Genomic DNA, 13,069 nt, shown 5'->3' on the forward strand with positions numbered 1-13,069 from the left:
AATCATAGCTTTAGACACCCCGTGAACGGGGAGAGGCCCGAAATTGCAGGCAGCTCCGCATCCAAGCGAAAGGTTGCAAATCCGGCCGGCCGGGAGCAGCGGGAAGGACGGGGCGAGGGGGGTCGGGCTTGTATCCCACCAAAGCCTGGTGTGTTTGCGAGCAGAAATGGAGCAGCGAGAGGCGAGCGTGCCCCCTCACTCCTCTCCCATCCCTGAAACATCCAGCTGGGGACCCGCTCCTGGGCGGGAGGTGGAAGGGGGGTTAATTCCTAAATATCCTCTAGGGTGGGGGTGCAGTTCCAGCTGTTTTGAGGGCAGGACGCTCCGAAACCTCTCCTAGGGCTCTGGCGGCAGGAAAAGCCTGTTCCTCTGAGGATGGAGAGGGAAGGCGCAGCACGGCGTGCAGGGATGCTGCACCCCTGCAGAGGGCAATGCGCTGCCGCTCAGCGCAGTCCTGCCGTGGGGACAGGCTTGGGGACAGCTCCCAGCGGGTCCCACGGGCTGCTCGGGGAACGTGGCGCTCCCATACTGGGGCTTTTGCTCCTGTTTTGGCCCCAAAATGAGTGCTTGGAGCTCGGCTCGGCTGCTGGCTTGGCGGTGCCTCCTCACCACCCTCGAGAGGTGCTGAGGGCAGCTCAGCGTGCTCCTGGGCATGGCGAGATGTTACTTCTGTGCCATCCAGAGCTGTGCGCAAATCCAGGCCAGACTTGTGAAGTAATTCCTCTTGTACATCAGCCGCCCCTCACCCTTTTCCCTGGCAAAAACACCAGTTTCAGGTCCCGCGCCCCGAGCAGACCTGACCTGTGTGTCCAAGGAGACGATGATGCCCACGGGTCTGCGGTCATCCTCCAGGGGGACCAAGAGTCTCACCAGGGATGGTCCCCAGAGACTGGGACACACAAGGGAGATGGCTGGGACAACTGTTCCTGAACCCTGTGTACCTCGTGGGGAGATGTAGGGTGTTGGGATGGAGCTGTTTCATCTCTCCAATCATTAACAGTGCCATTAAAAGTGCTATTAATTAAACAGGGACATGGGACGACAGGCTGTGTGCAGGGCTGGCCGAGCTAAAATGAAGGAGGATATACAAATCCAGAAAGGGCTGAGGATGGGGTTATTATTTCCCACAAACAGAGCAGTGCAGCCTCTCTCCATCCCCATCCACCAGCTCACGGGCACCAACCCTGTTCCTCCTGCACGCGGGGCTGATTTTGGGGCATTTCCTCAGCCAAACGGGGCGTCACGTCCTCCTCCAGCGTTCCCTTTATGGGCTGGAGGGAGGAGCCCGCAGCGCGGTGAATTGGAAGCCAATTCTTTAAAACAGCATTCTGAAGGTTTGGGAGTTGAATTATTATTTATAATACCCTGGGGGCGCCGTGTAATTTATGGACAGGTATGAAGACAAGTAGGCGCTCAGACATGGGGATGAGCCCGGTGTAAATGCCGAGATAGAAAGATAGATAGATGGATAGATGGAGATAAGCTTCTTGGCCAGGACAGCTGGAGATTGAAAGGCCTGCTCCTATAGATCTCGGCTGTCCTAGGGTAACAGCTACTACACCAGTACTCCCACTCCATAAAAAGTCATCTCAAATCTGGTGCAAATGGTTTGTTTACTCTTTTTTTTTTTTTCCCCTTAAATTAATTTATCCCAAGTGCAAGAAAAAAAAAAAAGTTGCTTTGTTGTTGCAATTTGCTGCTAGGCATTCCTATGTGTGCTAATGATAAGTATTAATTAAATAGCTTGCTGTTGTCTTTTAAATGCAGTTCTTTCAGGCTGTAATTAAACACAGACACCCAGCCCTTTCTGTCTGCATAGAAAGAGGCAGGCAGGCCTCCGGAGCTCTGCACTTCTTTTCCTTGTAGCAGGAGAGAAGTGGAAAATGAGGCAAAACCAGTTTCCACTGAAAACTCACCACCCTGTGCATGTCCTTCACGGGGAAAGCAACCAGCTAAAGGAAATTAAAGGAATGCGACTTCCAAGATACCAGCCCTGCAATCAAAGTAAGTTTATATGCCCTTAAGATTTTGCAGCTTCATACATTTTAAAGGCGGAGGAGATGGCTTTGCTTGATCCCTGTGCAAGGCAGGCTGCTGAATACCACTCTGCCGTGTTCGTCGAGCCCAGCAACTTGTTGGCTTGTGAACATCTTGATGTGAAGATCTGGAGATAAGAGTCCATCCCTCCTACTCGCTCGGTAGTTTTTCTCGCCCTTGCTGTGAAGGAGCAGGCAGTGGTGTAAGTCCCCGTCCTGGCGCTGCTCCTGTGGTCAATATTGATCTCGCAGCTCGGGGTGCTGGGGAAACCCTCTCGCCTCCCCGGCCTCAGCGAGAAACTCGGCACAAACACTCTCTGGCAAAGCAAATTAAAAAGTCAGATGCTCGCAGGAGAGAAGGCAGCCCCCAAATAAAACTCTCAAGCCATCCACGACGCTGAACAGCACCTCCACCTGACGTTATTCCTGCCCTTAGAGGCAAGTAGGCTTTGCTCACCTAAGATGCTGCTGCTCATCGGTACACACACACGGAGGGGTGCTGCTGGTGTTATTCACAGAGCGGCGGCTGGCTCGGGGACGGGGACACAAGCCGTGGTGGCACTGCGAGGTGTGCTTCCCTCTGGGGCTAGAGGGAGCCTGAAGCTTTGCCAGCTCCTCACGTGGGGGAAAATGGGGATGGTGAAGAGCTTCGGCGCAGCACAAACGGCGTGGAAGGTGCAGCAGCTGCACGTGTGTGTTTGTATGAGTGCAAACACAGGAGGCTGCATTTGTGTCGTTTATAACCTGAGGTCTGTAGCGCCCGTATAACAAATCTGCCGGTGATCTATGATAGCCACGCTGCCTGCCTGCGAAGGCGTCCCGTTTGGGACGGCGATGCTCCTCCACCCTGACAGCTCCCATCCTTTCCAGAAAGCAGCCACAACCCTTTTGGGTGCCAAGACTCACTTTTTCAGCTGGATGAAGCCAAGGCTGAATTTCCCATGTGCTTTTCTGTGTCCCCAGCCCCACAGCTCTGTCTGCCCTCAGGTTTCAACGCTGCCGGACAGGCACCCATGGGCCACAGGATGGGATCTGGGGACACAGGGCTCGGGAGAGGATTTTTCCTGATTATTTGCATTTTAGGAAGGAAGGGGAAAGAAAAAAAAATGAAAGGAGAAAGAAAAGCTAGCTTGCGTTTAGAAATTATATATTTAATTGAAAAGGAATTTGGGTTTGTTTGGGTTGTAATAAAATATTTTTTTCCACCAAAAATAAGCTGGTTTTGATCAGAAAATAAAAAAATAATCTGAGCCTTCCCTTTCCTCCCCCCCGCCTTTCCACTCTATTTTTAAACTCCAATGACTCACTTTTATTCAAAAGGGATACAATTATGTTTAATCTTTGGGAAAGGAAGCAAAGTAGATTATTTAGAATTTTTGGAAATCTGAGAAATCTTTAAAACACTGCATCCAGAGAAAGCAGCACCTCATCGTGAATGATTTTCACCTCCTCAAGTCCACAATATCTGACTGGGGGAAAAGGTGATGGGGGTGAAATGTGGGGCCTTGCTGGAACAAGGGAGCTGGTGAAGAGAGGAGGTGGAACGGAGAATGACAATCACCTGCCTGCGGGAGGGTGATGCTTTCGGAAAAACAGAAAAAATAACAATTCCTGTTAAAAAAATAGAGGAGCAGTGTGCACAGGAGGACAGAGGTATTTCATGTGATTCTGCACTCTCCATCTCCTTGCTTTTGCTTTACAGCTCCCGGGTGTTCGCACGCGAGCATGAAACATCAGCGGGACGCTGAGCTCAGGGACGGGCGAGGCAGAAGGAGGAAGCGCGTGTGAACGCAGCGCTGTTTGGGTACGCCACGGATGGAGCAGGACCTAACCGTGCTAGACCTCATCTCAACGTGGAAAAATGGCATTTTCTCCACTGAAGTTTACAAGCGGAGCTTCAAGCAAAAGCCGGGACGGGGCCAGGACCCGTTGCTGCAGCGGGGATCCCTCCTGCTGCCCGTGGCACCGCTCAGGCTCCGTCCCCAGCTCCCCGCGGGGTGCAGCCATCCCAGCCTCCGGGATGCTCGCGGGGATTAGCTGCGCCGTGCTCCCTCAGCCCATCACGTGCGTCCAGGAGTTTTAATTGTTGCCTTTAAGATAATTACAGGCTGGAGGCGGCAAGCAGGAAGAGCCCCGTGGATTCGCACCAGGGCCTGAGCGCACCGTTGTGCACAGTACAGGAGATTTGCCCCGGAGCAAGTGGGGTACCCCAGGGAGAGCACCCCCCAGCCTGGGTGCAGGGTTAAATCCCTTTGCAGGTTTGTCCCCGAGCCAAGCTGTCACTTCCCAGCCCATCGACCAGTCAGGGTGGGCAGCTGCAAGGGGCGCCTTCGCTCAGACCCAGCACTACCAGGGAGGCGAACCCTACAGTTTTTATTTTTTAAGGAAATTTTGGTTAATCCTGGTCCATTTCTGCCTATCTGTCCTCCGTGGCTGGAGAAACCCTCTCCCTGATTTTTAAGGGAGGCAACCTGCTTGTTTTTGAGATCTCCAGTCAGTGTGAAACCCAGCAAGGGGCTCTTGTCCTCGCATTTGTAGTAGACTCTGTGTTTTAAAATAAAGGTGAGATTTCAGCCAAAGACAAGAACTTGCTCTCCTTCAGGCTGCTGATTGCAGGAAGCCTCGTGGCACCATTCGGGAGCGTCGGGCTGCCTGCAGACATTGAGCCCTGCAGTTAAGGCAGTGGTAACAGGGCTCTGCACACTGAGGATGCGATTTGGTTTAGTGTTTAGCCCATCAAAATCCTTAAAAGAGCACTTCTTTAAACTGCCTCCCTTTTCCCACCCTAGCTCCTATCCTGGGAATAAACCCAGCAGGAAAACAGGGAAATGGCTCCAACCTGAACAACAACAGCCTGGAGGAGAGCTGGCCCCTGGGTACGGGGACAGGGACAGGATTCAGGACCCCCGGGTGGGCTTTGGGGACACGTTTAGCACTTGCAGAGCTACATCTTTGGGCACGGTGTTGGACCTAAAACCCACCCAGAGCCAAATCCGGGCATCCTGAGGGGCTCCCGAAGGAAGGGCCATTCACTGCCCACCATCCCTGGCGTGGGACGCGTTGGCAGAGGGGTGACACGGTCAGCTATCGCTGTGTTACCTCCCACCCCTGCTGCTCTCACGGACACCCGTATTTCTGCAAACGTTTGTTTTGCAGCTCCAGTAGTGACGTGCTTGCTCCCCGAGACAAAATTGCCGGGCCTGGCGTTATCTAACAAACTCGTTTTGGCACAAGCGCCTCCGTACCAGCCTTTTCTGCCCATTCCCGGGATTATCAGCCATCTCTGCAGCCAGCCCCAGCCCTCGTCTCTCATTCCTAGTTAATTGGTGTGAAATTGGAGCAAGTTCTCAGGTGATAATGTGTTTGCATTTACTGCTTCACTGAACCACCCTCGCCACTCAATCCCAGCTTCATTAAAGCCTCAAGCGGAGCTTTTGCTCCTGGCTGTGAGCTTCAAACCCTATTTCCTGCGCGGCAGACACACAGCCTAACACATGTCAGGCCGACAGCTTGAGCGGAGCTGCCGATTATGAGCAGGATCCGGCCCTGGGCACTGCTCCGGGAAGATCAGCCTCGCGTCGGAGCGATGCTCCGAGTCCCCGCCACGGCTTTCCGCAAGGCTTCGCGCCGCGCCGGCTGGCTCCCGCACTTGGGAAGGCGTATTTTGTGCCCTTTAATTATCTTTGATTAATGAATGAATTAATTTCTTTTTTTTTTTTTTTCCTGCAGCGCTTTGAAGATAAAAAGCGTTCACCTGAATTCCGTGATTAGTATTTAAAGACTCAAACGAAATATTTGTAGGCAGAGAAACCTAACCAAGGAATGCCTGTGTTCAGACACTCAATGGGGCCCATTCACAGGGACGGATTCCACGGTTATTATTAGCAATAGGGTTATCTTTGGCATCATCTTTTTATGCACAACATGCTATTGGATTCCACCCTCCTGTTTCGTGCGGGCCTCGGGGCAGGAGGCATACAAATTAGAGCGGGTTCAAGCCTTGCAAGTGTTTTTCTTGCAACCAGGGTTGAAGTTTGGCGAGATCCACCGCGGTTATATTTAGGATCATTTGGGAGGGTTTTGGTGCAAGTCGGGCACCCTGGGATGCTCACAGCCTGGGGGGAGAAGTGCGTGGCTGGGGGAACGTCGGGTTTGCCAGAAAACCCTTTTATCTCAGCTGACAAGTGACAGAAGGTGGAAAAATGGTCTCAGCTTGTGCTCAGGTGGCTCTGAGCATCCCCTTGGTGTGTGAGGCTTCACAGGTCCAGCCATGGCTCTGGGCTCTGACAGGTCTGGACACAGCAGGGATGGGGACGCCCGGAGGCACGCACTGGGGAGCCAGAGCTCTGCTAGCACAAGCATCTTTGTGCCAGGCTGGATGTGCCAAGGGGTCCTGCCTGTCCCCAGCCCCACAGAGCCCGGCACAGGGATGCTGGGGATGGCTCGATCCGGCCTGAGAGCAGCTGCTGCTTAATTTGATTGCATTTCTTGCTGCTGGGGAGCTGAAGGTAGGAGTTGGGGTTGTGGTGGTGGTTTTGTGTTGCTTTTTTTTTCTATTTCTTTTTAACGAGCAGTGGGTGTGATTTTCAAACGCGCTCCCCTCCGGCACGTCTCCGCCAGCGAGCGCCCCGCGATGCCCACAGCCACCTCCCTTTGCGTCCCGCCCTGTCCTTCTCCCCAAATCCAGCCACGGGTGGGAGGAGGCGAAGCCAGATTCCGTTCAAGTCCCTCATCCCCCATAGCTCGGGCTCCCTGCAGCACCCCAGCCCTGCCGGCCACCCCAAAACCCTCCCCCAAAATCCCAGCACTCATCGTCCTCGGTGCGGGCAGAGCCGAAACGCATCGAGGCGCATCGAAGGCTGGCCGGCATGGCTTTCAAACGGCACAGCGATCCCCTGTAGCCTAGTTTTTAGGGAAAGCATTTCGTAGCTGGTTTTTCTCTTTGTGACTAAACGCGGTTATTAGGCCCTGAGTGCATCATTAAACCTGTTATTAAAAGTAAACGCGCTAAGCAGAATAGACCGGTGCGCAGCAAGCTCGTCCAGGACGCTGGACCCTCTGGAAAAGTCATTACCATTTGTATTCAAAGTGAACCTAGTTAAGAACATATTGGACTAATTCAGGGCCTTAGAGCTACTAAAATGACTGCCATTAAAAATAAATATGTTAGGCAGAATGTGCTGCATAATTAGGATTATTACAGTGTTTACTCTGATTGTCTTGTATGCTGGCCTCTCATTTAAGAGGCTATTTGTATGTATATAGAATATATATGTTATATATACATATACATTCGTGGTAATGTTTCTAACTATATATATTTGGTTATCTGCTGTGTTAAAATGTCTCTGCAGGAAAAATTTGACTTCCTCGTTGCAGGATGAGACAGAGCCCTGGCGGGATGAAGTCTTGGACAAAGACATAGGGGAGAAAAATAAATAAATCTTGGCTACATAAAAGTTTGTGGCCGCGGTCCAGTGTCCGTTGAGTTCAGTGGGAACCTTCCATTGACTTCGCCGCGCTGGGTCAGACCTCAGGAATGTGCTTCCTGCTTTGATGGTTTTGCTATTGGAAGGTCAGCTCAGAAAATCAGAAAATCGGGAGCTTTGCTCTCCACGGGCAGTTCCCAAGCCGAGCACCACCAGGCTTCCTCGACTCGCACGCTGACCCGGTTTCAACCTGGTCGCTGTGACTCACATGTCCCCAGGGAGGTGGCGGGGTGGGATCATGTCCCCGACGTGGAGCTCTCCCAGACCGGGGTCCTGGGGTCTTCCTGCGGCTGGGACGGAGGGATGGGATGGTTTGTGCCCGTAGTTTGGGATGTGGGGGTGATTTTTGCCTTGCCGACTTCTGAGACCTCCCTGTCTCCTGTCTCTGGGTGGGAAGGTGGCCTCGGTGCTAGACCAGGTAAGAGGGGCTGGTCTCTCATATAATACAATATAATACAATATAATGTAATAAAATCACACACCTACGATATATAATACATATAATGAATAGAATAAAGCAGAACCAAGCAGAAAGTCAGTGCTTTACTGCTTTTCAGAGCTCACACAGGGACCAGCACGCTGAGTGCAGTTGCCTCCCGGGGACCTGTACGGGAGCTGAGGTTTCATGAGGCTGAGAAGGACCTTTACAAGATGGCCCAGCCCCTGCCAGCCAGGCCAAGGTACCTTCTCCTGTAATTCCTCTGGGAGTACCTCCAGCACCCCTCAGCACCAGAGGAGGTAGGAGCACAGGTCAGGGAGGGAAAAACTATACCAAGAAACGGCGTGGGAGGGGGGAGAGCCCTCGAAAAGCAGCCTGTGAACCCTATGAAGGGTTTAGCTTTGTTCATTAATTACAGCAAAAGAGATAAAGGCCAATTAAATTCTGCTGGGTGGCACCGAGCAGCACCTTCCCCTCCAGCCCTTCTACCGGGGGTGCTCAGGGTCTGTGTCCTCGGTGGTGAGGCCACCCCAACTGCACGCTGCAGCCAGCGGGGACACCCTGGATGTCCCCGGGGGTCTCGGGCTGCCAGCACGCACCAGCCCAGCACATGGGTCACTCGTGGGTTTGCCCCACCGGTGTGGCTCCATGAGCATTTCTCAAGCTGGCATGACCCCAAAAGCTCACTGGCGTAAGGGAGATAGATAAGCATCCACCCCTCGCTTTCTAGGAATAGGGTTAGTCATGTCAGTAGATGGCACTATTTCTTCTGCGATAAATGCAGGTGGTTCCCACTGCAGCTCTGAGCCACCAGCCGGGCCTGGCAGGAGAAACACAGAATCGCAGAATGGATGAGGTTGGAAGGGACCTCTGGAGGTCGTCTGGTCCGACCCTGAGCTCAAGCAGGGCCACCCAGTGCAGGGTGCCCAGGACCATGTCCAGCAGAAGCACTGGGCTGAAGGCAACTTGTTTCCCAGAACCATTTTCAGCATTGAAGATCCAGAGATGTGGAGGGCCCAGCGGTGGGCTCGGTGCGGGACCATGGTCAGCCAAGGCCAGGAGCCAGGTGGAGGGTCTCCAGGGCCTCCCTGCAGAGACCCGTCCTCTTGGAAGTTGCCTTTGTGTTGGGTTCGGTGCCCAACAACGAGCGAATCATCCTCAGCCCAAACCTCAGGCGGTGCTGCCAAACCACGGCGCTGCTTGTTTTCTATCAGTTCTTTTTTTAGGATTGAAATTCACTGTTTGCTGCTAATTCTCCAGGTGGAACGGGAGGGGAGAACAGCTTCTGCAGCCCTCCCTGCTCCCCTTCACCTGTACCCAGCTCTGGGTGTGAGCATCCCTGGATGCTCTTGACCGGAGAAATGCCAACATCAGTGGGTTTCATTTGGAGAAGGCCCAAAGTGGGGCTCACCACCCTTGTAGGTTGCATAGGCCCCTAATATCAGCTAGAAACCCCCTTTCCCAGCCCTTGGGGAATGGCAGGACCCTGGGGCCGCTGCCTCCTGCCCCGTTGGCTCCGTCTGTACCCATGCCATGCTGGTGGCTGGCCGGGGGTCACCCTCCTCCTCGCTGAAACAAACTGCATCTCCCAGAGGTGCTCCCGAGCCCAAGTGAATATTTAAATAATAAAACGAAACCCTGCTGGTGGGAGTACAGCTGCTATTACACTTATTATTTAATTGTGGCGGTGTTTCAGAGCCCTAGGCGTGCACCTGGACCCCTCGTGCTAGGTGCTGTACAAACAGGACGGAGGAGAAGACTTTGGCGTTGAAAGGCACTGAGTCATTCCTTCGCCCTCTCATCTGAAACCTCAGCTTTGTCTAAAACCTTTCGGATTTTGTTTAATGGGTGCAGCTAATGGTGAGGTAATCAGGGAGCCTTTCGACACAAACTGAGCAATCAGTGGGTTAGATGCCTTTTGATCTCTCACGGCGAAGCAAAGGCGCTGCGAGGAGAAGCCGCGCGGTGGGGTACCAGGAGATGCTGAGCTCCCACCGCAGCGCAGCGGCCGCACAAGTGGGTGGCTGAGCCCAGCCCGGGGATGCTTTTCCCGTGCTGGGACCTTTGTGCCAGGACCCATCCAGGGAGGAGGTGTCCCCCTCGCCCTGGTGCCACAGCTCCGTGCGTGTCAGGGCTCCATGAGCACGTCCCCACCACCACTCGGAAGCCACCCAAGAGGAGACGGGGACCGCAGAGGATTACCATTCTGCTCCGTCTCCTGCAGAAAGGGGATGTCTCTGCAAGAACTGCTGCTGGTCGGACATCAATTTCACTCTGTTGTCCATAAATGCACCCAAACCAAGTGGTGGGTGCAAGCCTTGGCCTCCAGGATGTCCTGCTCTCATCTGACCTGCTCAGTCTCCTTGCTTCCCAGAAGAAAACCATGGAAAGAGGGGAAGGTCCCCAGCAGGTTGCCCCAGCAGAGCAGTGGTCAACAGTGGCCCCGGGGAGGGGTGGCTGGTCTCTGCTGGGGTGGTTAGCACAGGTTGTCCCTCCTGTGGTCACGCATGCCGTGCAAAGCCAGGCCAGGGCAGGAGAAGTCCTCTTGGCTTTTCCTCTCCCGAGGATGACCTCACCTTTGCTGTTTGTCAACATCTGGTAGGGGTGTGAGCTGGGGCAATGGTTCTGCAATGACAGAGACCCTAAGGTAACTGCATGGAGTTATACTTGTAGGTACATTCTTTCGCACTGATAGTTTGCCTGGCAAGCTGGTACAAGCTACACCTGCAGGACTCCTTTCCCTTCCTGCTGGTGTGAGCTGGGCTTCCTCAGGAGATCAGTGCTGGCACAAGGGCAGTGATGGCGGGACTCCGAGGTGGTATTGCTCCTCTCCCACCATCTGGCACAGGCACCGTGTTGTACAGGCTCAGGGGCCACGTCTGCAGCCCCCCAACGTCCCAGCCTTGTGGAAAGAACCCATTTTCAGCTCAGTCGTATAGCTGGGACCAAGCCCTAGCAGCTCCATGTTCAGCTGGATGAGCCGCTGCATGGTCATGAAGAAGGGGACGAAGGACATACAGACAGGGCAGGGGACAGCTGGGCTTGGTCTGAGAAAACACCATCCTTCTCCGTGCTTGTGCTATGGCAATATCCTTTGGAAAAAATAAAAATAAAAATGAAAAAGCGAAAAACTTGAAGGAGTGTGCTTAGAGGTGCTGCCCTAGAAGCAATGGAGTTGAGGGATGCCCCGTCCTTTTCATTTGTGGTCAACTCCTGGAATGGGGGCAAATGTCTGGTGGAGGTAGGTCTGGCCCTGCTGATGTCAGTTAAGAGGCACCATTTTTAGGAGGTGTAATATAAATAATAGCAGGTATCACAGCTGGCTGACCAACGTAAATGATAATATGGATAAACATGAGTTTTATCATAAGGAAATGGAATGGAACGGATAACAGGAGGAAATCCAACTGGGGATCACGGCTAAAGCTCCACCTGAGCACAAGAGCCTCCTGTTCAGCACCAGGAGGGAAGGTTTGCTGTCGTGCTTTGAATTAAACATCTCCCTAGGGCTGGCACGGGTTGGTGGGCTGAGCTGGTGCAGTCGCAGGTTGGTGAGGTCCCAAACTGATCTGGCTCGCTGTGTCACTGCGTGGCAGTGCTGGGAGCCTGGGGACAGGCCACTCATGGGTTGGCTTTACGTGGAGTGAGGAGCTGGGACTAAATGCCCACACTGCCTAGGAGCTCCAGCACAGATCTCATCCAGTCAGGGACATCCCTGTGGGGAATGTCAACTTTTTCACCCCCCCAACCCCATTTTATGGATCTTTCACCCTGGTTCCAGCTGGGCCTCACTTATCCTGGTTTCTCCCACAGTAATGCAAATCCTTATCTCCCTCAGCTTCAGCCACCAAGGGTGGGAACAGTACATCTAAATGCGGACAGGTAAAGGCCTAGAGGTCTTGCTGTGCTCCCTTTATAGCTGATGGAGATCTAATCTGTATAGTCAGTGATTTTATGGTGCAGCTCATCCTGTCTTAAAGCAGCTGAGAGCAGAAGGGGTGAATTGCACTTCCATAGGGCCTTTGGTGACTACAAAGGTTGCTGAGGTACCTGCTCAGCTCCAGAAGTCAGCCCTGCAGAGCCTGGCTGGTGAGTGACACGAGTGCCACCCTGCTGCCACCTGGGTGCTCCTTCAACAGTGAGGGGAGGAAAAAACCACCCACAGGGTGCCTCGCAGACACCTCAGAAGGTGGAGCAGGGTGGTCCGTCCTGGCTGTCCAGCCTCTTGCTGTGAACCACAGATATGCCACACATGGCATTTAAGAGGTGACTTAGGAGATGAATGTCCTCACACCAGGCCTCTGGAGAGCTCATGAGTGTGGGCCCATGGCTGTGGCTGCGAGAAGACCACGGCAGGGCAGAGCAGGCCAGGGCCATTCCTGCGTGCCCCCTGTGCCCTGTCAGCACCCCCAGGGGATCCCAAACAGGGCTGCGGCTCCAGCCTGGGAGGCCTTGGGACCATGGGAGGGCCCAGTTATAGAGATGGAGCCTGTGGCCCAGGACCAGGCGTAAACGTGGATGGTTTAGTGGGTGACATTGGTAGCAGGGTGATGGTTGGAGCAGATGATCATGGAGGTCTTTTCCAACCCTAATGATTCTATATGGGATTGGGGTAGAGACCCAAACTTGGGGGCAGGGATTAGAGTAGGGCCCAGCATCTCCAGCAAAGAAACCTTGTGAATCAGGACGTGCTTGTGGGAGAAGGCATCTTGCACCCCTTGCGTTTCCTCTCCCTGGATCCAACCAGGTGATGCTTGAGGAGCTTCTGGGAGCTACAATCACCTTCTGCTTCCACGCTGGTGTGGCCAGGGCAGTGGTGTCCACACCTGGAACCTGCCAGGCCAACAGCAGTTCATACGTGTTCATGAAGGCTCTGCTCTGAAACACTGAACTCATCCTTGGCTTTCATCACCACCAGCAGGCTTTGGGCCAGCCCTTCATATCAGAACTAAAAAAGACACCTTCAGAACCTCCCAGCAAGGGATAAATGCCCCAAAATGAACAGGTCTGGGTGGGGAGGTGTTTCTCCTGGCCTCACGCTGGCTCTCCCAGGCTCAGCATCTCCTGCTGAGATGAGGACGAGGCGCCTCACAAGTGTCCCGGTG

Source organism: Anser anser (assembly GCF_964211835.1).
Source record: "Anser anser genome assembly, chromosome: 4".
Lineage (NCBI taxonomy): Eukaryota > Metazoa > Chordata > Aves > Anseriformes > Anatidae > Anser > Anser anser.